At 37.6% G+C, this 21,206-nt stretch overlaps 1 non-coding gene across 1 annotated transcript; it reads right to left on the bottom strand.

Moving 5' to 3' along the window:
• Positions 1–18,816: 18,816 nt before the first annotated feature.
• On the bottom strand, positions 18,817–18,924 carry LOC148565252 (small nucleolar RNA R71). The gene has a single exon (XR_015884221.1). It is a non-coding gene; the product is annotated as a small nucleolar RNA R71 (small nucleolar RNA).
• Between the last annotated feature and the right edge of the window lie 2,282 nt (positions 18,925–21,206).

The following is a 21,206-nucleotide window of genomic DNA, read 5'->3' as shown; positions in this document are numbered from 1 at the left end:
GCTAAGCTTTTGAGGAGGAAAGAACTTGGCTAAGAAAGCTGTGACCAGCTTATCCCAAGAGTTCAGGCTATCTTTAGGTTGAGAGTCCAACCATATTCTAGCTCTGTCTCTTACAGCAAACGGGAAAAGCATAAGCTTGTAGACCTCGGGATCAACCCCATTGGTCTTAACAGTATCACAGATCTGCAAGAATTCAGTTAAGAACTGAAAAGGATCTTCTGATGGAAGTCCATAAAACATGCAATTCTGTTGCATCAGAGAAACTAATTGAGGCTTTAGCTCAAAATTGTTTGCTCCAATGGCAGGGATTGAGATGCTTCTTCCATGTAAGTTGGAATTTGGTGCAGTGAAGTCACCAAGCATCTTCCTTGCATTGTTGTTGGGTTCGGCCATGTCTCCTTCTTTTTCAAAAATTTCTGTTAGATTTTCTCCAGAGAGTTGTACTTTAGCTTCCCTTAGCTTCCTCTTCAGAGTCCTTTCAAGTTCAGGATCAGCTTCAACAAGAATGTTCTTATCCTTGTTCCTGCTCATATGAAAAAGAAGAGAACAGAAAAGAAAATATGGAATCCTCTATGTCACAGTATAGAGATTCCTTATATGAGTATAAGAAGAGAAGAATGGAAGAAGGAAAAGATAAGAATTCGAACATAGAGGAGAAGAGTGGGTTCGAATTTTTGAGTGAAAGAGGGGTGTTAGTAGATAAATAAATAAATAGAAGGAGATGAGAGGGAGAAGAACTCGAAAGTTAAATAAAATAAAATAAAAATATTTTTGTTTTTATTTTAAATATTAGTTATAATTCGAAAATACAAAAAGGAATAAAATTAAAATTAAAATTTAAAATAATTAGTTAATGAAAAGAAATTTTGAAGAAGAGATTAGTGATTTTCGAAAATTAGAGAGAGAAAATTAGTTAGGTAGTTTTGAAAAAGATAAGAATCAAACAAAAAGATAGGATTAATTGAAAAAGATTTGAAAATCAATTTTGAAAAGATAAGAGGCTAGAAAAGATTTTGAAATTGATTTTGAAAAAGATGTGATTGAAATTTATTTTGAAAAAGAAATTTAAAAAGATTTGATTTTGAAAATTAAAGTTGATTACTTGACTAACAAAAAACAAAAAGATATGATTTTAAAATTTAAAGATTGAACCTTTCTTACTCGGGAAGTAACAAACTTAAAATTTTTGAATCAATCACATTAATTGTTAGCATTAATTTCGAAAATATGAAATAGAAATAAGAAAAAGATTTTGAAAATAAATTTTGAAATTTTCGAAATTATGAAAGAAAAAAAAATGAAAAAGATTTGATTTTTGAAAAAGATTTGAAAAAGATAGAATTTTTAAATTGAAAATTTGATTTGACTCATAAGAAACAATTAAATTTAAAAACTTTTTGAATAAATCAAACCAAATTTTCGAAAATTTATGAGAGAATATGGGAAAGATATTTTTTTGATTTTTGAATTTTTAGTAAAGAGAGAGAAAAACAATAAAAAGACTCAAAACATGGAATTTATGAATCAAAATATACAATGCATGCAAGAACACTTTGAATGTCAAGATGAACACCAAGAACACCTTGAAGGTCAAGATGAACATCAAGAACATGTTTTTGAAAATTTTTAAGAAAAGACACACATGTAAGACACCAAATTTAGACATTTTTAATGTTGAGATACTAACAAATTGAAAATGCATATGAGCAACAAGAAAAGATGCAAAACATGAAAATGCAAAGACCAAAAAAGGGAAATCATCAAGAACAGCTTGAAGATTATGAAGAACATATGATGAATTTTTGAAAATTAAAAAAAATTACAAACATGTAATGGACACCAAACTTAAAACTTGACACTAGACTCGAGCAAGAAACATCAAATTTTTTTAGTTTTTATGATTTTATTATTTTTTGTAATTTTTTAAAAATTAAATGGAAAAAGAAAAATAGGGATTTCAAAATTTTTAATGAGAACTCCAGGAATCATGCAATGTTAGTCTAAAGCTCCAGTCCAGGAATTAGACATGGCTTACTAGCCAGCCAAGCTTTCAGTGAAAGCTCCGGTCCAAAACACTAGACATGGCCAATGGCCAGCAAAGCTTTAGCATACAAATCAGGCATACAACAGCTGATTAGATGGGAGTCCACGGACTCTTGTGATGATAAGTTGAAACCTCGGTCCAAAAGAATTAGACATGGCTTCACAGCCAGCCAGACTTAACAAATCATCATGAAACTCTAGAATTCATTCTTAAAAATTCTGAAGCCATAGAATAATTTATTTTTTTTTTTGAAAATTTTTCGAAAATAAAAAGAATAAAAATAAAAACTTAAAATTAAAATAAAATTACCTAATCTGAGCAACAAGATGAACCGTCAGTTGTCCAAACTCGAACAATCCCCGGCAACAGCGCCAAAAACTTGGTGCACAAAATCGTGATCGTTCATTCCTTGGTAACGGCGCCAAAAACTTAATACGCACGTTCATAATCTTAGTTCTTTGTCACAACTTCGCACAACTAACCAGCAAGTGCACTGGGTCGTCCAAGTAATAAACCTTACGTGAGTAAGGGTCGATCCCACGGAGATTGTCGGCTTGAAGCAAGCTATGGTCACCTTGTAAATCTCAGTCAGGCGGATTCAAATGGTTATGGTGGATTGATAGTTAAAATATAATTAAAATATAAAATAGGATAGAGATACTTATGCAATTCATTCGTGAGAATTTCAGATAAGCGTATGGAGATGCTTTTGTTCCTTCTGAACCTCTGCTTTCCTACTGTCTTCATCCAATCATTCATACTCCTTTCCATGGCAAGCTGTATGTTGGGCATCACCGTTGTCAATGGCTACATCCCGTCCTCTCAGTGAAAATGGTCCAAATACACTGTCACCGCATGACTAATCATCTGTCGGTTCTCGATCGTGCTGGAATAGGATCCAGTGGTCTTTTTGCGTCTGTCACTACACCCAGCACTCGCGAGTTTGAAGCTCGTCACAGCCATCCCTTCCCAAATCCTACTCGAAATACCACAGACAAGGTTTAGACTTTCCTAATCTCAAGAATGGCCACCAATAATTCTAGCCTATAACACAAAGACTCTGATCGTAGATCAGAAGGCTAAGAGATATGCATTCAAGCTTGCTTTCATGTAGAACGGACGTGTTTGTCAGGCACACGTTCATAAGTGAGAATGGTGATGAGCATCACATAATCATCACATTCATCATGTTCTTGTGTGCGAATGAATATCTTAGAGAAGAAATAGGCTTAAGTTGAATAGAAAAACAATAGTACTTTGCATTAATTCATGAGGAACAGCAGAGCTCCACACCTTAATCGATGGTGTGTAGAAACTCTACTGTTGAACATACATAAGTGATAATGGTCTAGGCATGGCCGAATGGCCAGCCCCCTAAACATGTACAATATGATCTAAAGATTTTCCAAAGATGTAAATACAATAGTAAAAAGTCCTATTTATACTAAACTAGTTACTAGGGTTTACAGAGATAAGTAAATGATATAGAAATCCACTTCCGGGCCCACTTGGTGTGTGCTTGGGCTGAGCATTGAAGCTTTCATGTGTAGAGACTCTTTTTGGAGTTAAACGCTAGGTTGTAGCCTATTTCAGGCGTTTAACTCTGCTTTGCAACTTGTTTCTGGCGTTTAACGCCAGAATAGGACAGAAAGCTGGCGTTAAAATCCAGTTTGCGTCGTCTAATCTTGGGTAAAGTGTGAACTATTATATATTGCTGGAAAGCCCTAGATGTCTACTTTCCAACGCATTTGAGAGCGTGCCAATTGGGTTTCTATATCTCCATAAAATCCACTTCGAGTGCAGGTAGGTCAGAATCCAACAGCATCTGCAGCCCTTCTTCAACCTCTGAATCAAAACTTTTGCTCAGGTCCCTCAATTTCAGCCAAAAAATACCTAAAATCATTGAATAACACACAAACTCCTAGTAAAGTCCAGAAATGTGATTTTTATTTAAAAACTAATAAAATTATATTAAAAACTAACTAAATCATACTAAAAACTATGTAAAAACAATGCTAAAAAGCGTATAAATTATCTGCTCATCACTCACTTTTACATTCTGCACACTAGAATTAGATCACTACACTTTACATCTTTGTACTTTCTTGTATTTAGTTTTACTTTACTTTCATGGAATTTGATTTTTGTTTCAATTGTTCTTAGAGCTATGATTAACTAAACCCCCACTCATTGGGGAAGGGAGCTCTATTGTACTTGATGGATCAATAGTGAATTGAATTTCTTCTTCTCTTCATCGCTCTTTGATTTATTTAAAAGCATTTCGTTCTTCATTTTAACTTTCAATTATCTTGGTTAAGAGATTAAATGTAATTGGATTTTATGAGATCCTTGGAAAAGGGATCATAGAATCATGCTTGAAATTCTTTCTCACATTTGAGTAGATCTGGGTTTCGGGATTGGATATGGTGACATTAAATCTACCCATTATTTGGATCTATGAGAATGTGTGGTATAATCAGGGACCGAGCTTCATCTCTTTGCATAAGCAATTAGACCAAGGAATTGGCTATTGATTAAGTGAGAGAGATTGAGTCACCAAGGAATTGGGATTTGATCATTCATGATTACCAAGAGGTCAATGAGTTGCATGATTGAGGAAGAGATGATAAGTTGTTGATCCGGAGAATGCAATATCTCCCAACTCCAATGAACCTTCCCTATTCTTATCTCCCTATTCTTTTATAGTTTTGTTTAATTTCTATTTATCAACCCATTCCCCTCTACATTCTAGTAATTTATATTTCTTGCATTGTTGCTTACATTTACTTTATGCAATTTAAGTTTTTAGTTCTTTACATTTCAGCTCTTTAATTCAATCATTTACTTTTGAAGTCATTTACGATTCTTTCATTTAATTTTCTGCACTCAATACCCACAATGAGTAGTTTGACTAGAATATCCTACTGACTAAAGTTGCTCAATCAATCAATCTCTCTGGGATTCGACCTCACTCTTTGTGAGTTTTTACTTGACGACAATTCGGTATACTTACCGAAGGAAGATTGTAGTGAAACAAAATTTCATGATCAAGTTTATGGTGCCGTTGTCGGGGATTGATTTTGTATTCACAATGACTAAGTTAAAGGATACCTAGATTGAACATTTTTCTTTTATTTCGCTAACTAGTTTAATTTCAGTTGATTTACTGTATCTTACAGTAATTTTCATTTAATTTTCATTGTAGATATACATATTTGAATCCTAATCCACTAACTATTTGATAATTTGCACCACTCAATTCTTATCACACTCTGTCAACGGAGTGATTTTCTTCACTTTGCTTTCTTGTATTGCCACCTTGTGTATGCCAGGAGGAAGGAGAGGAGCATCAACCTCCTTTGATTTCAAACTTGAGAGGACTTCCCTTAGATTAAGGAGAGAAGCAAGATGCAAGGGAGTTGTTGGTGAAGAAGAAGTGGAAGAGGATCTGGACCAAAACATGGAGGATGAAATGCAACATAATCATGGAGAAGGTGCTGGCAACCATGCTCCACCAGTGAGAAGGGTGTTAGGTTCTTTCATAAATTCCAACCCTGGGAATTGTGAAAGTAGCATCTTGACACATAATGTACATGCCAATAATTTTGAACTCAAGTCTCAGTTGATCACTCTTATTCAAAACAATTTTTAATTTAGAGGAGGAGTTCAAGAAGACCCTAATCAACACTTGACAACTTTTTTGAGGATACGTGACACAGTATAAAGAAATGGGGTCCCTCCTGACACATATAGATTGCTTTTATTCCCTTTCTCCCTAAGCGATAAAGCATCTAAATGGTTAGAATCCTTCCCCAAGGAAAGCTTAACCACTTGGGATGAAGTAGTTAATAAGCTTTTGACAAAATTTTATCCTCTTCAACGGATCATCAAGCTGAGAACAGGGTTGCAGACCTTTAGGCAAATGGATGGAAAAACACTCCATGAAACTTAGGAGAGGTACAAAGAGCTGACAAGATGATGCCCATCTGACATGTTCAATGAATGGATTCAGCTTCACATTTTCTATGAAGGCCTCTGTCAAGAAGCAAAGAAAGCACTAGATCACTCCTCAGGAGGCTCTCTCAACACAATAAAAACCCTGAAGAAGCCACAGAGCTCATTGAGATTATGGCAAACAATCAATATTACCATGCTTCAGAGAGGAGCTCCAATCCAAAATGGGGAGTGATGGAACTTGAAGGTGTAGATGCCATACTAGCACAGAACAAGCTGACCACATAATAATTAGCAGCCATTGCTAAGCATATGGGAGAAGCACAAGTGGCGGCCATCAACACCCAAGCATTAGCCTACAACATGCAAGATAAAGCCCAGCTTAGAGGACACTATGAGATGGATCAGTCAACTTTTGAGCAAGCAAACTTTGTGAGCAATTCTTCCAGGTAGCCTTACGATCCTCATGCCAAAATCTACAACCTTGGATGGAGGAACCACCCAAACTTTGGGTGGGGAGGCTAACCAAACCAGAACCAATATTACAGAACTCAAAACTCCAATCATTCCAACAACTTCAATCACCAACCGTCCAATCAAAAGCAATACCAAAACACACATAATGCTCCCTTTCAAACTCACTCACACTCATAAAACAACCACTTCCAAACTCCAACAAGTCATAACCAACCACCCCCAGTTCCACAATCATCCCTTGATAGTGATAGACTTGCAAAGGTGGAGACCATGCTTGTAAAAATGGCAGAAGACTCAGCAAATACAAAGATCCAATTAGCAAAGGAGATGAAGGGCTTCAAGGATGAAATTAGATCCAACCTAGGAAATCAAGGAGCTGTAATCCAAAAACTTGAAGCACAAGTTGGATACCGTTCTCAGCAAATACCCAAGCCCACAAACAACTTCCCAAGCGATACAGAAAATAACCCAAGAGGAGAGGCAAAAGCCATGAAATAGAAAAACTGCAAGGCAATCACCTTGAGGAGTGAGAGGCATCTAGAAGAGGAAGCAACCAAGCAGGAAGATCACAACAAAAGGGTCAAAAGGGAAGAGTTTGAAGAGCCAAGGCAAGGACAAAAAAATTCTACACAAAGTGATGATTCAATGAAGAATGAGGCTTTGAAACCCTATGTGCCAAAGGCTCCATACCCACAAAGGCTCAAAGGAGGAGCCAAGGAGACTAGATACTCCAGATTCTTAGAAATATTCAAGACACTCCACATCAACATTTCTTTCATAGAAGCACTTGAACAAATGCTACTATATGCCAAATTCATGAAGGAGTTGTAAAAAAAAGTCTTTGAAAGAAGGACAAACTGTTGTAATGACTGAGGAGTGTAGTGCTATCATTCAGAGGACTATCCTAATGAAAAAAAGGATCCTGGAAGTTTTCATATTCCTTGCACCATAGAAAAAATAACAATTGAGAAATCATTGTATGACCTTGGTGCAAGTATAAACCTGATGCCTCTGTCTCTCATGAAGAAACTCCAAATTCATGAATTGAAATCTACACAGATAGCTCTCCAAATGGCTAACAAATCTATCAAGAAAGCACTTGGGGTGGTGGAGAATGTACTGGTGAAAGTAGTAAAGTTTTTTTTTCTAGCAGAATTTGTGATCCTTGACATGGAGGAGGATTGCAACACCACTATCATCTTGGGAAGACCCTTCCTAGCTACAGGAAGAGCACTGATAGATGTTGAAAGAGGAGAATTGATGCTAAGAGTGCACGATGAGCATTTAGTAGTAAATGCCTTCAAGAATTTACAAAAGCCTCCCTAATAAAGGGAATGCATGAAGATTGATGATGGAGATCCAAACTGGAAGGAGACATCCAACGAATTAGCTCTAGTATCCCTAAGCCCATTCTTGGAGGAGAAGAAAGAAGCTGAAGAGATGCAAAAAGCTTAGGGAGTTAGAGAAGCCAAAGAAGGCCCACAAGCAAAACCTCCAATTGTGACAATCAACAAAAAAACTCCTGACATTGAGCCTACCAAGAAAGAAGCACCATCTAAAAAGAGGAAGAATCCTAAGAAGAAGGTACCAAAAAGTTAGAGGAATAAGGAAATCCCGACTGAAGGCTTTTCACCTGGGGATAAGGTAATGTTGAGCTACCAATCAAGGGAGGAACCTCCATAACTATCTAAATATTACATAGTGAACAAGATCCTATCACTAGAGCATGCTGAGAAAATCAAAGAAAGCACTGGAAGAAAGCTCACTGAGAGAAGGGAAAAAGCTGAGACACTATGAGCATCAACCTCCCTAAGAGGGGACAACCGTCAAGCTAGTGACGATAAAGAAGCACTTCATGGGAGGCAACCCATGTTTAATATCCTTTTATTTTATATTTTAGTAGTTAGCAAAAAATTAGTTTTCATTAAAGTAAAAAATCCTAAAAATAATTTGATGCATGATCATGAGAAACTTGCATGAAGTATATGGTGAACATCAAGTTTGATGTGCCTAGGGAAACCCTAAGATAGGCACATAAAATATTTAATATGTATATCTTTGGAGTCAAATTTTTCATTCTTACTCCATACCACCAAAAACTAAGTTTGGTGTTCCACATATGTTTTATGCACAGTCATTTGGAATCAATGTTTAAGAACTTGAATCACAAGAGAACAATTAGTCTAGTTTAGCTGTTTATAAATTTGAATTCTAGTCAAAATCTTTTGTTTTCCCGCCATGAGCTCTAAACATAATTTTGAATTGTGTTTTGTAGGGGGAATCTTGAAGAATGATTGATGGAAGTGATCAATGAGGCTAGCGGTTCGGTTACTTTTGACAAGGGAGCTAGGAACTTCTAATACTTATAGCAGCTAGTCTCATGCACCTTGGACTCCGCTAATTGGGAAGCGCAACTCTGCATGCATTGGCTAGTCAATTTTGTCTCATCTCCCTTCATGAAGGCCGAACTCAACCACCCCAACTACATACATTCCCAATCCTTGTCATCATACCCCACAACATTGATCTCAGCCATTCATTATGAACACCCCCCACCTATAAATACATGAGCCACCCGAAGTCACACTCTATCTCCTTTGCATACATATTTTACTTCTTGCTTCCTTATTCCAATACCCAAATCTCACATTATTGCCTTCATATTCTAAACCCTTGCTTTCATACTTCATTCGGCCACTTAATCCATATTAAGTCCACTTGCTTGCTCTCTCCTCATTTAACACTCTTTAACATATTCAACACCCTCATTGACTTCAACTCGTCCCCATGGCTTCTTCCTCTAGGACCAAGAACAATATAGGGAAACAAATAGTAGAGCAACCCGAGTTGGAGGAAGGGAGATTCAAATCTCACTTCCAACAATGATAATTCTATGGGTGGATGATCAAGAAGGAAACAATCCCAGAAGCACCTTTCAAACTTGAAAGTATCTTTCCTTCAATGAGGGAAGAGATTGAAAAGAGAAGGTGGGAACACCTATGTAATCCACCAACATGGGTTAGCTTAAGGTTGGTTCAGAAATTCTATACCAACGCTACGAGAGAACTTGAGGGCGAGCCACCCTTCAAAAGCTATGTACGAGGGGTGGAAGTGGACTTTAGTCCCAAGTCCATAAAGAGGGTTCTTAAGATTAAGAGGAGAACCTTTAATCAGCCAAGCTACGAAGAAAGACTCAACAACGACCCTCGACTTGAGGATGTAGCTAGTGATATTTGCATACTAGGCACTAACTAGAAGAGAGACTCCCATGGAAGGCCGAAACAACTAAGGAGAGGAGACCTCATCCCTGAGGCAAAAGGAAGGTTTGAACTTATGAGGAGGTCAATCCTCCCCACCTCAAACACGTCCGAACTATCTTCAAGGATGCCAAGAAGGATGCCAAAGGATGCCAGAGAATATGTACACCAATGTAATGAATGCCAGAAAGCAGGAGGATTAACAAGAAGGAATGAGATGCCTCAAAACTTTATCTTAGAATTAGAATTGTTCGATCTATGGGGAATTGATTTCATGGGGCCTTTTCCTCCTTCCTATTCTTTTAGATACATCCTGGTAGCAGTGGAGTATGTCTCAAAGTGGGTGGAAGCCATAGCCACAACCACCTGTGATGCACAGATCGTCCTCCAATTCCTTAAAAAGCACATCTTCACTAGGTATGGAGTGCCCAAAGGTCTTATTAGTGATGGTGGTAGTCACTTTTGCAACAAACAAATGGAGAAACTCCTTCACAAATATGGAGTAATTCACAAAGTAGCCACACCTTACCATCCTCAGACTAATGGCCAAGCTGAACTTGCAAATAGAGAATTAAAGAAGATCCTAGAGAAAACAGTGGGAATCACAAGAAAAGATTGGGCTAGAAAGCTAGAGGATGCATTGTGGGCTTATAGGACAGCTTTTAAAACTCCTATTGGCAAGTCACCCTTTCAGCTATTGTATGGCAAATCCTGCCACCTCCCTGTAGAGCTTGAACACAGAGCTTTTTGGGCCACTAAACTCCTCAACCTTGATCCCCAAGCTGCAGGAGAAAAAAGGTTGTTACAACTAAATGAGTTGGATGAATTTAGACTAGAGGCTTATGAAAGTGCGAAGATAACAAGGAAAAAGCTAAGAAGTGGCATGACAAGAAGATCACAAAGAAGGAATTCAAGCCAGGACAGCAAGTGCTCCTGTATAATTCGAGGCTTAAAATTTTCCCTGGCAAACTGAAGTCTAAATGGACTGGCCCATACTTGGTGACAAAGGTTTTTCCCTATGGGAGTATTGAACTGCTAGATGAGGTAACAAAGAATCAATTCACAACAAATGGTCACAGAGCAAAGCTGTATTTGGGAGGACAATTGGATAAGGAAAAAGAGGTTCAACACCTCCAGCCTTCTTAAAAAGAATTGAAAGATGTCAAGCTAGTGACAATAAAAGAGCGCTTGTTGGGAGGCAACCCAACTGGAGGTAGTTTTCTTTTCATAACTTTTTCAATAAGAGTGTTGGATAACTGCTATGTATTGCAAGAAGCTAAGTTTGGTGTTGCACACCAAAAACAATCGAAGGGAGAATGCAAGATGCTAAGTTTGGTGTTCCACCAAAACTTCATTCTAACTTCCTGCACATTGCTAGTTCCAAGCAATCAAACAGATTATTCAACAACTTAACTATTTTTGTTTAGTCCCAATATCTTAACCTTTAGCAAGGACACAAAAGTTTGACCAGAGTTAACCTGTTGAATCAGAAGAAGTAGCAAGGAATTAAGTGGGAATTAACCACCAATTGAAGGTCCCATGCATAAAGACTCAAAAAGGGGCACAACAGAAAGGAGAACAAAAGAAATGCAAACCAATAGGTTGTATCTATACTTAACCTTTACTGTTGGGAAATATTTTTGATTGATGTCTTGATAAAGTGTTCATTTAGTTCAAACAGATTCAAACTTCCCTTAGAACAAGTAAAACTAGTCTATGTGTATGCTTGTGTATTCACTTTCACTTGACAAGAAGCATGTGTTGTCCCCTGCATCTTTAAAATTCAATAAAAGAACAGTTTGAATGTGAAGTAAAATGGTTTCTGTTAGATAGAAGTGGAATAAAAGTAAGTGGTGGTATGTGTGTGATTGTATAATAGCTCACTTTTAGTGGATAAAGAGCTAGGATATCTCCTTCTAAGTAAAGAGTGGCCTACTGTCTATGAATCTCAATTGAATTAAATTCCTTGGTTAGAAAGAAAAACAAAAAGAAGGAAAGAAAAAAAAGATAGCCAAAAAGTGGCAGAACAAAAGAAAAACAAAAAGAAACAAAGCTGGACACCAATAGCTTGAACTTTGAAATATATGCCTGTGATGTCTTTGTACTAGGATCTGCTTGGATTAGTAAGCTCTTAGGAGTGCCTCAACACTCGGTGACTTGGGTTAACTAATCCGGGATCATCAGCTGAAAGTCCACTATCAAGAGCAACCTAACTACAAGGCATTTAGTAACCCAAAGAGGTGCTGGGCATCAATGTTTTAAGAAGGAATGTGAGCCAAGTGTCTATGGTGAATAATGTGTCAAGTATAAAGAAAAGAAAATGAACTTGCTACACATGACACTCAAATAAAGCTTATGAACAAAGTAATAGCCAAGGATAAAGGAATAATGAGAGGTCATAGCAGTATGTCACTTGAAGCTTGAAGGAGACTTTCTAGGCCGAGGAGTCAATAAGAAGTGAGTATTGGCATATCCACACAAAACCCCATGAACTATCAATAATACTCTGCTAGCATGAACATCATCTTCTATTTCATTCTTTCCTCTCAATAAATCTTTTCTTGCTTGGGGACAAGCAAGCTTTAAGTTTGGTGTTGTGATGACAAGTCATCCTAGCCTATTTTAGCTAGTCTTTTTCTTTTGTTTTCATTAGAATTATGCACTTTCTTGAGCTACAAGCAAGCTAATTGAGTAGATTTTCATGTTTCCCTTGATTGAACCAACCATATATGAATTCATGCCATTTTATGAGGTTTTATGCTATATTTGTTGCATATTATGAATGAATGAATATCTCATGATTTTGAGCATAGCTTTGATGAGTTTGGTTGATTAATGATAGGAGAAGAAAGCTTGGAGAAAGGTTGAAGCAAGAAGGAATGGCTAGGAGTGAAGAGAGGACAATGGAATAAGTGAAATTGAACCAGGAAGCAAGAAGCTGGACCTAAAGTTAGCATCAAACTTTTGGTTGAAAAGTTAGCCCCAACGTTAGCCCCCTAACTTGGAGGCTAACGTTGGAACTTGAAAATTCTCCCCTGGGCTCCAAAAGTTTGCGCCAACGTTAGCCCCCTAACTTGGAGGCTAACGTTGGCACATGAATTCCTCCCTGGCCATCCAACGTTTGCGCCAACGTTAGCCCCCTAACTTGGAGGCTAACGTTGGCACATGAATTCCTCCCTGGCCATCCAACGTTTGCACCAACGTTAGCCCTCTAACTTGGAGGCTAACGTTGGCACATGAAAATTCAATGGGGAAGGAGCAAAAGTTTGCGCCAACGTTAGCCCCCTAACTTGGTGGCTAACGTTGGCGCCACTAGCACACAAGGCAAGGCCAACGTTAGGGTCAAAGTTAGACCCCTAACGTTGGCACTAACGTTCATACCAGCAAAGTTAGACCCCTAACTTTGGCTCAAACTTTTGGTCCAACTTTTGCTAACCTCAAAACCGGTTCAATTGGTTCACTTTGGTTCTTCTTCAAACTTCAAGAGCAATCAACCAAGGCCTCTTTCAACCCAATTCCACCAAGAGCAAAGGCCCAACTCAAGGCTTGAAGATCATTTGAAGAAAGTGTATAAATAGGATAGAATTCAAGTTCTTCGGAGAGCTTTCCTTTTGAAATTTTCATAATAGTTTTCGGAGAGCTTTTGTTATTGAGTGAACTTTAATTTCTTTGTTTCCATCGCTTTCAATTTCATTTACACTTGTCTTGGATCTTGGATTGGAGAATTGAAGAAATTCTGTTTCAATCTCAATCTTGGATCTCTCTGTTTCTTTACTGTTAATTGAATTTCATTTCCGGTTAATTGCTCTTCATCTATTCTCTTTGCAATTTACAATTTCCTTGCAATTATTCTTGTTGGATCTAGGAAGGCATTGAGATCTAGACTTGGTTTTCTAGTCTCTGGGTCCTGAGATCTGATTTCCCATTTCAATTCTCTGTTTACTGCTTTCTATGTTCATTTACTTTTCTGTTTCATATCCGGTTCAATCCCAAATACCTTTTACTCTTCTGTCTGATGCAAATTTACTTTTCCTTGTTTAATTTCTGCAAATCCAACTCCCAATCCCCTTTACATTTCGAGCTATTTACATTCCTTGCACTTTAAGATTCCGCAATTTACATTTCTTGCACTCTAAGTTTCTGCCATTTAATTTCTTGTTCTTTACGTTTCAGCACTTTAATTCCCTGTTCCCTTTTCTTCCATGCAATTTAATTTCTGCAAATTACAAAACACTCAACCAAATCTTGATTCGCTTGACTAAATCAACCACTAAACTAAAATTGCTCAATCCTTCAATCCCTGTGGGATCGACCTCACTCCCGTGAGTTTTTATTATTTGATGCGACCCGGTACACTTGCCGGTTAGATTTGTGTTTTTGGGAGAAATTTATTTTTCCTCCAAAATACTCATCAATGTCCCAAATCCAACTTGCAATTGATGGCCTATCCAGGCACTACACTGAAGTACAAGAGAAATAGAGAAGCTTTCAGTTGCAAATAATGGATCAACAGAGGGGATTTCAGTCTCAAATGATGGACCAACAGAGAGAGTTGCACGTGCAACTAATGGAGCAGCAAAAAAAGCAATACACCCAACTCATTGAGTGAAAGAGCAAAAACGTCGGCTTAGAATTTTTTTTCTTGGTTAGAAGAAATAACTTCGTTGCAAGTATAGTTCCGAACCGAGAAGTAATGATCAAATCAAATTTCAAATTTCAAAAGGTTGTCATAATTCAAATCAAATTAACTGAGAGTATTTAAACTTCCGGGTTGTCTACCCTAGGAGTTGCAATGAAGTGATCAATTATTGGCTATGGGGGAATATAGGGGTTTGATGGCATGAGGCAAGGGATGTAAATAGCAAAGAATGAAATAAGCATGCAAGGAATTAAAAGAAAGCAATTAAAGCAATAAAAAGGGAATTAAATTTCAAAAAGAGCTCTTGGTGAAAATTGGGGAATTAAGGATTCCTATCCTAGTTATGGACTATGATGAGCGGATAATTTATACGCTTTTTGACATTATTTTCAGTATGTTTTTAGTAGGATCTAGTTACTTTTAGGGATGTTTTCATTAGTTTTTATGTTAAATTCACATTTCTGGACTTTACTATGAGTTTGTGTGTTTTTCTGTGATTTCAGGTATTTTCTGGCTGAAATTGAGGGACTTGAGCAGAAATCAGATTCAGAGGTTGAAGAAGGACTGCTGATGCTGTTAGATTCTGACCTCCCTGCACTCAAAGTGGATTTTCTGGAGCTACAAAACTCGAAATGGCACGCTTCCAATTGCGTTGGAAAGTAGACTTCCAGGGCTTTCCAACAATATATAATAGTTCATACTTTGGCCAAGAATAGACGACGTAAACGGGCGTTCAACGCCAGCTTTCTACCCAACTCTAGCGTCCAGCGCCAGAAAAGGAGCCAAAACCAGAGTTGAACGCCCAAACTGGCACAAAAGCTGGCGTTCAACTCCATGAAGGACCTCTGCACGTGTAACACTCAAAGCCCAGCCCAAGCACACACCAAGTGGGCCCAGGAAGTGGATTTATGCATCAATTACTTACTCATGTAAACCCTAGTACCTAGTTTATTATAAATAGGACATTTCACTATTGTATTTGACATCCTGGATCCTGGATTGTATTATGATCCTGTGATCACGTTTTGGGGGCTGGCCATCTCGGCCATGCCTGGACCTTCACTTATGTATTTTCATACAGTAGAGTTTCTACACTCCATAGATTAAGGTGTGGAGCTCTGTTGTTCCTCAAAGATTAATGCAAAGTACTACTGTTTTCTATTCAATTCATCTTATTTCGCTTCTAAGATATCCATTCGCACCCAAGAACGTGATGAAGGTGATGATTATGTGTGACGCTCATCACCATTCTCCCCTATGAACACGTGCCTGACAAACACTTCCGTTCTACATGAAATAAGCTAGAATGAATATCTCTTAGATCTCTTAATCGGAATCTTCGTGGTGTAAGCTAGAATGACGGCGGCATTCAAGAGAATCCGGAAAGTCTAAACCTTGTCTGTGGTATTCCGAGTAGGATTCAATGATTGAATGACTGTGACGAGCTTCAAACTCGCGATTGTTGGGCGTTAGTGACAGACGCAAAAGGAGGGTGAATCCTATTCCAGCATGATCGGGAACCGACAGATGAATAGCCGTGCCGTGACAGGGTGCGTGAGCATATTATTCACTGAGAGGAAGGGATGTAGCCACTGACAACGGTGATGCCCTTGCATAAAGCCAGCCATGGAAAGGAGTAAGACTGATTGGATGAAGATAGCAGGAAAGCCGAGGTTCAAAGGAACGAAAGCATCTCCATTCGCTTATCCGAAATTCCTACCAATGAATTACATAAGTATTTCTATCCCTATTTTATTATATTAAATTCGAAAACACCATTATCCATTTATATCTACCTAACTGAGATTTGCAAGGTGACCATAGCTTGCTTCATACCAACAATCTCCGTGGGATTCGACCCTTACTCACGTAAGGTATTACTTGGACGACCCAGTGCACTTGCTGGTTAGTTGTATCGAAGTTGTGAACCATGGTATTGGCACCATGTTCTTGGTGCCATTGCCAGGGAAAGAAAGAGCCATGAATTTTACATAATTAAAGTGTAATCACGATTACGCGTACCAAGTGGCTCACGTTACCAGGGATTATTCGAGCCTGGACATCACGATTTCGTGCACCAAGTTTTTGGCGCCGTTGACAGGGATTGTTCGAGTTTGGACAACTGAAGGTTCATCTTGTTGCTCAGATTAGGTAATTTTCTTTTTATTTTTTCAAAAAAAAAATTTCAAAAATATTTCTAAAATTTTCTCATCTGTTTTCGAAAATAATACAAAAATGTTTTCAAAAATTTTATTCAAAATTTTTAAGAATGAATTCTAGTGTTTCATAAAGCATGTGAAGCCTGGCTGGCTGTAAAGCCATGTCTAATTCCTTTGGGAATGAGTATGTCAGGCGTGTCATGTCTGAGTTACATACTAAAGCTTGGCTGGCTATTAAGTCATGCCTGACCCTTTGATTGGAGCTTTAGAGCATAAGATTCCTGGAATTCATATTAAAAATTTTGGAATCCTTATTTTCTTTTTCAAAAGAATTTTTCGAAAAATATACAATGAAAATCCAAAAAAAATTAGAAAATCATAAAAATCAAAAATATTTTTGTGTTTCTTGTTTGAGTCTTGAGTCATATCATAAGTTTGGTGTCACTTGCATATGCATCTTTCGAAAATTTTATGCATTCATAGTGTTCTTCATGATCTTCAAGTTGTTCTTGGTAAGTCTTCTTGTTTGATCTTGATGATTTTTTGTTTTGTGTCTTTTCATGTTTATCATATGCATTCTTGAATTCTTAGTGCGTAAGCATTAAAGAATTCTAAGTTTGGTGTCTTGCATGTTTTCTTTGCATTAAAAATTTTTCAAAATTATGTTCTTGATGTTCATCATGACATTCATAGTGTTCTTGGTGTTCATCTTGACATTCATAGCATTCTTGCATGCATTCATTGTTTTGATCTAAAAATTTCATGCATTGCATAATTTTCATGTTTTTTTATAAAAATTTCAAAAATAAAAAAAAAATATCTTTCCCTGTTTCTCTCATCAAATTCGAAAATTGAGTTGACTCTTTCAAAAATTTTTAAAAATCAAGTTGTTGCCAATGAGTCAAATCAAATTTTCAATTTGAAAATCTTATCTTTTTCAAAATCTTTTTCAAAAATCAAATCTTTTTCAAATTTCTTAGTTATTTTCGAAAATTCTAACAATATTTTTCAAAAATCTTTTTCTTATTTTTATATCAAATTTTCGAAAATAACATAATCAATTAATGTTTTGATTCAAAAATTTGAAGTTTGTTACTTGCTTGTTAAGAAAGATTCAAACTTTAAGTTCTAGAATCATATCTTGTGATTTCTTATGAATCAAGTCATTAATTGTGATTTTAAAAATCAAATCTTTTTCAAAACTAATTTCAATCATATCTTTTCAAAAATATCTTCTTATCTTATCTTTTTCAAAAATATCTTTTCAAAATATCTTTTCTAACTTCCTAACTTCTTATCTTTTCAAAATTTGTTTCAACTAACTAACTAACTTTTTGTTTGTTTCTTAACTTTTTCAAAACTACCTAACTAACTCTTTCTCTCTAATTTTCAAAAATATCTTCCCTCTTTTTCAAAAATTTCTTTTTAATTAACTAATTATTCTTATTTTTATTTTTAATTTAAAAAAAAAATTTCGAAAAAATACTAACAATTTTCAAAAACCATTTTCGAAAATCACTAACTCTTTTTCAAAATAATTTTCGAAAATTATCCCTCCCCCATCCTATTCTATTTATTCATTCATATCCTAACATCTTATCTCACATCTCTGCCATCCTCACAGTTGTGTTTCTTCCATTATATTACATTCTTTGTCTCCCCCTCTTCTTCTACTCACACAGGGATCCCTATACTGTGGTATAAAGGATCTCTATTATTATTATTATTTTTCTGTGCCCTCTTCTTTGTCATATGAGCAGGAGCAAGGATAAGAACATTCTTGTGGAAGCAGATCCAGAACCTGAAAGGACTCTGAAAAGGAAACTAAGAGAAGCTAAAATACAACAATCCAGAGATAACCTTTCAGAAATTTTTGAACAGGAAAAGGAGATGGCAGCCGAAAATAATAATAATGTAAGGAAGATGCTTGGTGACTTTACTGCACCTAATTCTAATTTACATGGAAGAAGCATCTCCATTCCTGCCATTGGAGCAAACAACTTTGAGCTGAAACCTCAATTAGTTTCTCTGATGCAGCAGAACTGCAAGTTTCATGGACTTCCATCTGAAGATCCTTTTCAGTTCTTAACTGAATTCTTGCAGATATGTGATACTGTTAAGACTAATGGAGTAGATCCTGAAGTCTACAGGCTCATGCTTTTCGCTTTTGCTGTAAGAGACAGAGCTAGATTATGGTTGGATTCTCAACCCAAAGACAGCCTGAACTCTTGGGATAAGCTGGTCACGGCTTTCTTAGCCAAGTACTTTCCTCCTCAAAAGCTGAGCAAGCTTAGAGCTGATGTTCAAACCTTCAGACAGAAAGAAGGTGAATCCCTCTATGAAGCTTGGGAAAGATACAAACAGTTGACCAAAAAGTGTCCTTCTGACATGCTTACAGAATGGACCATCCTGGATATATTCTATGATGGTTTATCTGAGCTATCAAAGATGTCACTGGACACTTCTGCAGGTGGATCCATTCACCTAAAGAAAATGCCTGCAGAAGCTCAAGAACTCATTGACATGGTTGCTAATAACCAGTTCATGTACACTTCTGAAAGGAATCCTGTGAATAATGGGACGCCTATGAAGAAGGGAGTTCTTGAAGTTGATACTCTGAATGCCATATTGGCTCAGAATAAAATATTGACTCAGCAAGTCAATATGATTTCTCAGAGTCTGAATGGAGTGCAAGCTGCATCCAACAGTACTCAAGAGGCTTCTTATGAAGAAGAAGCTTATGATCCTGAGAACCCTACAATAGCAGAGGTGAATTACTTAGGTGAACCTTATGGAAACACCTATAACTCATCATGGAGAAATCATCCAAATTTCTCATGGAAGGATCAAAAGCCTCAACAAGGCTTTAATAATGGTGGAAGAAACAGGTTTAACAATAATAAACCTTTTCCATCATCCACTCAGCAACAGACAGAGAACATTGAACAAAATGCTTCTAATTTAGCAAACTTAGTCTCTGATCTATCTAAGGCCACTATAAGTTTCATGAATGAAACAAGGTCTTCCATTAGAAATCTGGAAGCACAAGTGGGCCAGCTGAGTAAAAGGATCACTGAAATCCCTCCTAGTTCTCTCCCAAGCAATACAGAAGAGAATCCAAAAGGAGAGTGCAAGGCCATTGACATAAGCATCATGGCCGAACCTACAAGGGGAGTGGAGGACGTGAATCCCAAGGAGGAAGACCTCCTGGGACGTCCAGTGATCAATAAGGAGCTTCCCTCTGAGGAACCAAAGGACTCTGAGGCTCATCTAGAGACCATAGAGATTCCATTGAACCTCCTTATGCCCTTCATGAGCTCTGATGAGTATTCCTCTTCTGAAGAGAATGAGGATGTTACTGAAGAGCAAACTGCCAAGTTTCTTGGTGCAATCATGAAGCTGAATGCCAAATTATTTGGCATTGATGCTTGGGAAGTTGAACCTCCCTTGTTCATCAATGAACTAAGTGATCTGGATCAACTGACATTGCCTCAGAAGAGACAGGATCCTGGAAAGTTCATAATACCCTGTACCATAGGCACCATGATCTTTAAGGCCCTGTGTGACCTTGGTTCAGGAATAAACCTCATGCCCCTCTCTGTAATAGAGAAACTGGGAATCTATGGGGTGTAAGCTGCTAAAATCTCATTAGAGATGGCAGACAGTTCAAGAAAACAGGCTTATGGACAAGTAGAGGACGTATTAGTAAAGGTTGAAGGCCTTTACATCCCTGCTGATTTCATAGTCCTGGATACTGGAAAGGAAGAGGATGAATCCATCATCCTAGGAAGACCTTTCCTAGCCACAGCAAGAGCTATGATTGATGTTGACAGAGGTGAAATAGTCCTTCAATGGAATGAGAACTCCCTTGTGTTTAAAACTCAAGGATCTCCCTCTGCAACCATGGAGAGGAATCAGAAAAAGCTTCTCTCAAAGCAGAGTCAACCCAAGCCCCCACAGTCAAACTCTAAGTTTGGTGTTGGGAGGCCACAACCAAACTCTAAGTTTGGTGTTGAACTCCCATATCCAAACTCTAAGTTTGGTGTTGGGGAGTTTCAACAAAGCTCTGCACATCTGTGAGGCTCCATGAGAGCCCACTGTCAAGCTATTGACATTAAAGAAGCGCTTGTTGGGAGGCAACCCAATTTTTATTTATCTAACTATATTTTTCTTAGTTTTATGTCTTTGTAGGTTCATGATCATGTGGAGTCACAAAATAAATATAAAAATTGAAAATGGAATCAAAAACAGCAGAAGAAAAATCACACCCTGGAGGAGCATCTGTCTGGCGTTCAGCGCCAGAACAGAGCATGGTTCTGGCGCTGAACGCCCAAAATGGGCAGCTTCTGGGTGCTGAATGCCAGAGCAGGCATGGTTCTGGCGTTCAACGCCAGAAATGGCACACAAATGGGCGTTGAACGCCCAAAATGGCTACCAACCTGGCGCTGAACGCCCAGAGTTGGGTACAAAGGCATTTTTACATGCCTAATGGGTGCAGGGGTGTAAATCCTTGAACACCTCAGGATCTGTGGACCCCACAGGATCCACTCAGGATCTGTGGATCCCACAGGATCCCCACCTACCTCCACTCACTTCTTCTCACCACTCTCTTTCACACAACCCCATAAACACTCTTCCCCATAAACCTACCTCATAAACTCCACCTACCTTTAAAA

This window comes from Arachis ipaensis, chromosome B5, assembly GCF_059453495.1.
Source record: "Arachis ipaensis isolate K30076 ecotype BB chromosome B5, ASM5945349v1, whole genome shotgun sequence".
In the NCBI taxonomy this organism is placed as follows: domain Eukaryota; kingdom Viridiplantae; phylum Streptophyta; class Magnoliopsida; order Fabales; family Fabaceae; genus Arachis; species Arachis ipaensis.
This window is presented reverse-complemented; position numbering and strand designations above follow the sequence as displayed.